This window comes from Mustela lutreola, chromosome 14 (genome assembly GCF_030435805.1).
Source record: "Mustela lutreola isolate mMusLut2 chromosome 14, mMusLut2.pri, whole genome shotgun sequence".
Classification (NCBI taxonomy): Eukaryota; Metazoa; Chordata; class Mammalia; order Carnivora; family Mustelidae; genus Mustela; species Mustela lutreola.
In genome coordinates this window covers 71,563,450-71,571,646 of record NC_081303.1, presented here as the reverse complement: position 1 = coordinate 71,571,646, position 8,197 = coordinate 71,563,450, and the positions used below count along the sequence as shown (strand labels likewise).

General features: G+C 50.5%; 1 pseudogene; it reads right to left on the bottom strand.

Annotated features, from left to right (window-relative positions):
• Positions 1-1,717: 1,717 nt before the first annotated feature.
• On the bottom strand, positions 1,718-7,369 carry LOC131814475 (C-reactive protein-like; annotated as a pseudogene).
• Between the last annotated feature and the right edge of the window lie 828 nt (positions 7,370-8,197).

The window sequence follows — 8,197 nt, the reverse complement described above, 5'->3', positions numbered from 1 at the left end:
GGCCTCCCGATGAAGGAGCTCCCTTCTCTCCTTGCAGCATTTCGAGCTCTGAGGGGACAGCCTCATCTCCTCTCCTGCACATTCTAAAGGAACTGAGGAATAGAAATGGGACTCAAATAAGGATCACAGCACCAGCCTCGTGGTGGGCCGAGAATGCCGCTGGGATCCAAGGTAAGAAAACCTCCCTTCCTAAAACCTCCCTCCCCGGATCCAAGCAAGGAGAACCTACATTTACCTCCCACCGGGTGGAGAAAGGTGGGTCCCAGAGCCCCAGCGAGAGCTGACAATGCATAGGACACTTGACCCTGAACTGTGAACCAGCGGATGTCAGACTTGGGAGAGACACCAGGACAAGTCCCTCCTCTTCCCAAAAGGAGGAGCCTGTCAGAGTCAGATGGAAGCTTCCCCTGCCTGGGACCCTCTCACAAAGAAGACCTGGTCTTGCTTGATCAAGCTGCTGTTATGTCCTCTCCAGCATTCCTTACTACACCAATGGAGAAACAAAGACACGGATGACTGAATAAGCACACCTATGAGAGTCGGGGGATGATTGGTAGAAACTAGGGGGAGGTGGTGGTCCCTTGGATGGGGAGCTGCAGGCTGTCAGGGCGGGTGCTGCAGGACTGGGAGCTCAGCAGTCAGCTGACATTGTAAGGGTCTAACTGTGGCAGGGTCAGCAGGCAGGGGCTCGAGAACTCGCCCCCACTCTAGCATTGAGCAGCAGGATGACAGGAAAGTACTAAGACATGAAATAACAGTATTTAAGGCATGTGAAAGATTTATTTCAAAAATATTAATGACGGGAACATTGAGAAAATCTGACACAGCATGAAGCTCTCAAGCAAACTGAGGGAAACAGAGACTGGATGAAACATGAGTGTTGAAGGAATGTGCAAGTCCAAGAAGGAATTCCAGACAGACTCAGAATGTGCTATGGGATTTCCAGAGGCACTGGAAATAGGAAGGAGCCCAGTATGCCAAACAGGAAAATGAACGCATGGTGCGGAAGAAAGGCTTAAAAAAGTGAGAGCTCACATGATAAGGATAAGGCACACAGGTAAGGAGAAGTAATGGAAACATCACACAATGAAAACTGGTGGTCCTGAGGAAAAAAGAAAACCCACGAAGCAGGAACAACAGTAAAACATTTCTTTTTAGATTTTTAAATCTTCAAATTGACAAGATTAAAGAATTAAAAATCATTCGAACATATAATGGCCACATCCTAGTGGGCGAGTGGGGTCAGAATGCTGGAAAAACTCTCCTCCTGGGTTATACAGCTAATTCATTAAAGCACAGTCAGAGGGGGTGGGTTTGCCTTTAAAGGGAAAAGTAGATGCTAGTGGGGCTGCTGGTAAACACAGGCAGTCTTCCAGGAGGGAAAGAAAAGAAAAGTTGGCTCCCTTGCTCCTAGACATACTGAAAATGCATAGCTCCCCACCTTGACCAAACACTGCAATCCCTGTGATCCTAGGTTTCCACTCCCAAAATCAGATCTAACTGGCCCTGGGTGTGTCCTGGTAATTCTACAAAAAGCCCCTCTTCTCTGCGCTGTCCCTGGTGCTGAGGAAAACAGGTAGAGAAGACAAAGGGAAATACGGTCCCTCGGCCAGAGCCGTGTGTGTAGGACAGCAACACCTGAGAGCAAGAGACAGGGCAATGTAAGTGTGACCGCCCCTCCCCCCAGAGGAGGCAACTTCAGCACAGACAAAAGGCCTCAGGACCACAGCTGGTCCTTGAGGAACACTTCCCCTCGTGTTTCATACTTGAGTTCCTGCCAGTTCAGGAAGTTAGGGATGGAGACCCCACCGGTGGAGACAGCTCTGATCTCCTCTGGGGGCAGCACAAAGTCCCACATGTTCCCATCTCCAACCTCTCCCACCAAGACCTGGGTCTTCTCAAAGCCCCCACCGAATGAATCCTCCTCCTGCCCTAGGCTGATGCTTGCTTCTGACCCCACCGTGTATCCCTTCCTCAGACTCATCCTCACCATGGGCTTCCATCAACCTAGAGCTCTGTAATCCCTGTTTGGGACTCCCAGGTAACACAGAAGTGCCTGGGTGTGTAAAAAGTCTCAGGAACTCTGAAGTAGGTGTCAGATCCCCCCCGCCATGGACACGCTGTACAAGCCAGGCTTTTCCCTGAAGAGGAGGATCTCATTGTGCTGTGCCCTGGTGGCATACGAGGAGAGGCTGTAGGGGTGGGCCAAGGCAGTGTAGACTTGCAGGCACAGGGTGAAAGCCTTCAGTGGCTTCTGTACCGGAACGGATAAGGTCACCTAAGAATTATCTGATTCTGTGGGGAACACAAAGGCCTTTCTGCGTGTGTCTGCAGGAGAGAAAACAGAGAAAGAAAGTATCAGCAGCTGAGTTATGTTAAAAAACAAAATTCACATGAGTACATTGAAGGATCTACTTGGCTTTAGTCACTGACTCATGAATTGGGCAGCACTCCATCTAGCAGATAAGAAGGAGCTCTGAGGAGCAGCGTAGTATGTAGAAAGTTCCAGAAGAAAATGTTTCTTGCAAAGAGCAGATTATCTCAGGCAATCACCTTCCTATGGGGAAAGGGAGGGCCGCTCTCAGGCCCACCAGCGCAGAGCAGGTAAACCCAGACTGACTGGTTAAAGAGTACACTCCGCGGTGGGAGGGCAGGGGCGCTGGCCCCCGCAGCCAGGTTAGGTGTTAAGTCACCCAAGTCATTCTATGGGGGCCAGTGGTCTCTTTTTTAATAGCTTATCAGGTCACAAGGACGTCTTCTCTCACCAAGCCAGACTGCCCGCTTCCCCAGACCACCACCCCTCACCCACGCGGGCCCTTCTCCCATGGCTTTGCACCATGCAGTCCAGAGACAAGAGCTCACCGACCCTCCGAAGCAAAGCACCTACTGCCTTGGAAGAAAGCTCCAGGGAGGTTAACGATGACCGGGAGACACAGCAACAACTTCTCCGTGTTTCCTCCCTGGGGTCACTGTGTGTGGAATCTGGGCTACGGTCCTGGACGAGCGGCTGAGATCCCACCTTGGGTCTGTTCCCCCCTGACCTTTTACAGGCCAAGGTCAGCGTGCTGTGGCTGACGGGTAAGTGATTTTCCAAAGTCACCCCGTGGAGCCATGAATCAGAGCTCAAAGAGAAAAAAAAAAAAAAAGATAAATCACAAAATGAGAGATCGATGCAGGTTATTTATTAGAGACTCCACAGTGCCGTGCCTGCTGGTGCTCCAACAGCCTCGTGCGGCCGTGCTTGGCAAATCACAACAGTCACATCCCGAAATCCAGTCTCGGTAAATGTCCTGAAATACCAGCCGTGGCTTGGGGCAGGCGGTGGTGGTGGGGTGTCTGCAGAGGAGGTTTTCCTCACAGGGACAACCACGACGTGACTTAGGAGAGTGAAATCAGAAAATCGGGGCGTGTTGTGGAACACCGTCCTGTCTGTCCACCGCACAGAACGCGCAGCCACTAACGAGGCAGGTTGCAAACTTTACGCTACAACTGGTAAAAATGCGTATGAGCCTATAAGAGAAAAAATAACGTAAATTTGTCTATACACTATTTTTTTAAAAGAAGTAAATTGCTTGGGAAAAAAAAAAAATGTTTAAGGAATACCCCAAACAATAAGTGTTCTTATCATAGTAACAAAATTATGAGGGGCTTTCCCCCTCATTAACATTTCTGAAGGTGGTCTCCTGATGTCTCAAGTGAAGTGTGCGTGTGTGTACATTTGATTAAGAAGCAAGGAAAGGGACGGTGGAGATCAATAGTCCTCGAGGCTCCAAAAGCTACTGTTTTCATTTCATCAACAGGACACGCAGCCGGACTCTGCTTTATTCCCAGAATACCTAGAACGGAGAACAAGCTCAGTCTGACATCCTGATTCTGTGTTTCACGGCACACGCGCATCTACATAAAACATGACACTTTCACGTGAAAAGGATCTCGAGCTAACTCGTGATGGTCTCATCATGACTTTTCCCATGAACAACCAATGAAAAATTGGTAATAAAGGTTATTTCTCAATCAACTAGAAGAACCATCATGTGGGTAGCATATTCCAAATTACAAGGTAATAGGACTATTACAAATGGTTAGTACATTTCTGGAAAAGTTTGAGATTTTTTTCTTTTTTTGTTTTTTTTTTTTTAATGATGCACAGTTAAGACGCACCTGGGTGGGTCAGTCAGTTGAGCATCTGCTTTCGGCTGGGGTCATGGTTCCAGGGTCCTGGGATCGAGCCCTGCATCGGCCTCCCTGCCCACTGGGGAGTCTGCTTCTCTCTCTCTCCTTACCCCTCCCCCTGCTAGTGCTTTCTCTCTCTCTCTCTTTCAAATAAATAAATTATTTTCTTTAAAAAAAGACGTGCATTTAAATTTGCTTTCAAACCTTTTTTTTTTAAAGATTTCATTTATTTATTTGACAGATAGAGATCACAAGTAGGCAGAGAGGCAGGCAGAGAGAGAGGAGGAAGCAGGCTCCCTGCTGAGCAGAGAGCCCGATGTGGAGCTCGATCCCAGGACCCTGAGATCGTGACCTGAGCTGAAGGCAGAGGCTTTAACCCACTGAGCCACCTAGGCACCCCTCTCCAAAACCTTTTGCATCTTATTTTTTAAATGTAAGATTGGCTTAAAGTGATTACTTCATAAGCTTTTCTTATTCTAGCCATTTATTCAATTATAGGTAGATTTAAACAGAAAAATACATATAATAGGCAAAAGATTGGGACACAGAAGGAAGAAGTGTTGACACTGTGCTCAGTCTGCCTTCTTGTTAGCACTGGGCCCCCCAGGTGAGTCTCAAGAATGCAGGTACCAGTAGGATGGGCAGATTCTATAGGAACACGGGGATGTCAAGGGGCCCGGCACGTCAGGAAGATCTCCCAAATGGATGTTTTGAACAACGCTTGACACTGAACGAGAATGAGAGAGGGAGACGTGGAGGTAGGGAGAGGGCGGGCTGAGGCGATGACAGAGAAGAGAAACAACAAGGAAGAGGGACTCCAAGCCCTCCACAGCGAGTGCTCCACAGTTGGCTCCTGTTCTCGTAACCTGCCTGGACAGTGCAGTGACCGCTCGCTCCCGGGGTGACCGCGGCCATCAAACTCATCAGGGGAGGGGCATGGTAAGTCCGCACTCTGGCCTCAGACGCGTTGCTCGGAAGCTCTCTGCTCGCTTTCTCCTACAGTTCACCGTGCTCCAGTGAAAGTCCTGAAGGACTTCAGCCTTTCCCCACACCTTGGCACTTTGCTTTCTCCCTGATTCCAAGCCCCAGTGGGTAAGACAGACGCCTCGGACTGCAGGGTTCCAAAGTTCCAGGTGCAGGAAAAGAAGAGCATCCTAAGACAGACAGAAGGTTCGTTACCACGGAGCAAGTCTACTGAATAGATAAAAATTTGTGGGATGGTAAACACAAGGTTACCCTTTCATTTAATCCTGGAGTAGCCCGACACCAGACTCCAGGACCTAAATAACGCAGCTGGTGTGCTCTCTCAGTTCAAACAGGAGCCCCTGGAAAAGGGAAAAGAAAGAGGAAGCAAGGGACACATCAGGCAGAAAGAGCCACACAATCAGTCCGAGACAACAGCTGTCTTCCCGAAGCTACTGCTCAGCCTGCAATGGGGGCTCCCCAGACCCCACCGGCAGAGACTGGCTCACGTAACTGTCCCCAAAGGAGCTCTGTCACCACCAGACCATCGGCTGCCACCGACTGCCATGTGGCCTGGGCAGCTGGTCGGTTCAAAGCTACGAGGTCATTACAACACAAGCATCTCCAGTTGAGAATCACTGGCCTTGAGGATTTTCCCTGCGCTTGCACACCCCTGGTAAATGCTTCCCAGAATGTGAGATTGCGTCTCCCCGCACACACAGCAGCCGAGAAGGTGGGCTTTCCACGTCAAGGAAGAACTTTGACAAGGTGTTACAGGCACACTCTGCCTAATGTCTGTGTTGATGCTGAGACGGAGCAGGAATTGGAGGCAAAAGCCAGTCTCCTACACATGCAACAACAAAACGAAAGCCAGGGAGATTGCCAGGGCCCCAGAAATGGTAGCCAACAGCCTGGGTGCTTGGCGTTCCAGAGAGGCTTCCCCGCAAGAAAGGCAGCACACAACCCCATATCTTCATTCCCCCACAGGCCCTGGTGCGGAGGATTAGCCTGTGCTGCCCGAAGCCCGGCCCCCGCAGCAGACCACCTGGGTTCAACCCTGGCTCTGGGCAAGTCCATTAACCTCTTCAGACCACAGTTTCTTCAGCTGCTAAACGAGGAACATAAAATAGTATTTACCACATAGCACTGTCATGGAACAAATAAACACTCGTAAAGGACTTCAGACGGTGCCTAAGGAGCGTGCGGTCCTCCAAAGACATTTTTAAGGTGGGCTGCAGTCTGGCCTGCGTGATTAAGCAGTTGTCATCCCGGGAGCAGGAATTTATGAGATCACTTGTTGGAGGGCACGAAAGGGCGTGGGGAAGCGGGGGTCTCCCTGAATGGGTCCTCAGAGAGCGCACCAGAGGCAGGCTAAGGGATAACCTGAGTCAAGATGTTCTAGACCCTTCTGTAAAGATGACCACCTGCCTTTAAGCTTGTTGGGAGCCAGTCATGTCCCCCAAATAAGACATCTGAGCTGCCAGGAAGACACTGAAGTGAGGGCTCCCAAAACACACTGGGCCACTGAGCTTGCGAATCGCAGATTCCTGCGCTCGAACTCTGGACATCGGATCCAGGAGGTTGGAGTCACGCTCACGCAGAATGAGCAGCCCAGGGGGTGACGGTGCTGTGGCCCATAGCCCACCGCTCAGCCAGGCCATCCGGGAACCTCGAGCTAGGAGTCTGCGTTTACTGGAGGAGAAGGCTCCCAAGCTCCCCACCGCCCCCGGTGCAGGAGAAACGACAAGGTGCATGTGTGTGACTGCGGCGGAAATCCAGCCTCTGGGCCTAGAAGACGCTGATCTCAGATAAAGCTCTTCAGAAATCAAAGCAACGCTGCTGGGGCTCCACGGCTCAGAAATCCGGGTATTTGCACTGTTGTCGCTGCTCTTACTGTTGACGTTTTAAGGATCTGGAGTCAATTGCTCTTTTTGTCAACGTTTGCACGTCAGACCTGGGCATAGGGAACAGCATGGGGGCGGGGAGGGGGACCACAGTCTTAGCCTCCCACCTGCTTTGTCACCTGCAACTCCAAGTCCATCTCCGTCCTGCTCCAGCCCCCCTTCTGAGGCAGCCAGACATCCCGTCCCTCCTGCAGGCCCCAGCTGACCTCGGAGACGGGGCCTCGTCCGCTCATCCGGCTGGAGGCCACGTGGGGCTTCTCAGCATGACCCGTGCCCACTATTTCTGCCCGACATGGGGAGGTTTTCGGTACCTGGTCTGCACGCGTCATGTCCCGTTCCATGCTAAGGCTCACCCTGGGCTCAGCCTTGGCCCGGACCCTTGTCAGCATGGCCGCTCTCAGTCCCCAGAGGAAAGTGTCCTGCCGGGTGGCCCCTCCTGCCTCTCCCCACGACTTCACGCTGACAGTCTCTGACATCCGTGACTGAGCCACCCCTCTCCTTACCCCACTCCCTTTGACAGAAAAATGTTTATTTTTGTTCGGACCTTTATATAGTTTACACCCTTTTTCTCATGGAAGGACCTCTGTGGTAGTTTCATCATGGGATTTAGGTATCGTTGGGCCCTCTGTCCTTCCAACTTCAGCCTTAATGCCTGACTCCACATCTGGGTACACCAGAGGCTAGGATAAAGGACAACCAGGGCTGACGACGTGGCTCTATTAACATCAGCAGGAAGGGGCCGCAGTGGACACTGAATCTTACCCTCCATTTACAGTGAAAAACGACTGCTTAGAACCAACTCACCCAAACTAGAATCACCCTTTTTGGCAGATGTCACCCCACAGTTCATTGAATTACGTCTGACAACTCTTTACAGTACAAATGTGTCAGTTACCTCGGGATGTATTTTCTATCAAAATTACATGGAAGTATCTACCAGTGAGCTAAAATGCTTAAATTTAAACATTCCAGGAAAGCTTTATTGAGAATTTTAATGTCCACTTAAACGCAAATACCAGCTGTAAGAACTTTCCTGGCTAAAATTATTAGGGCCAGAGGCTGTCCACTAAACTACGGGTAGTAAAGTAACAGTAATTAAATTCTGAGGAAAATATTGCCTCAGCCCACGTCCCTGGAGAGTTGGGATGGTCCTCTGT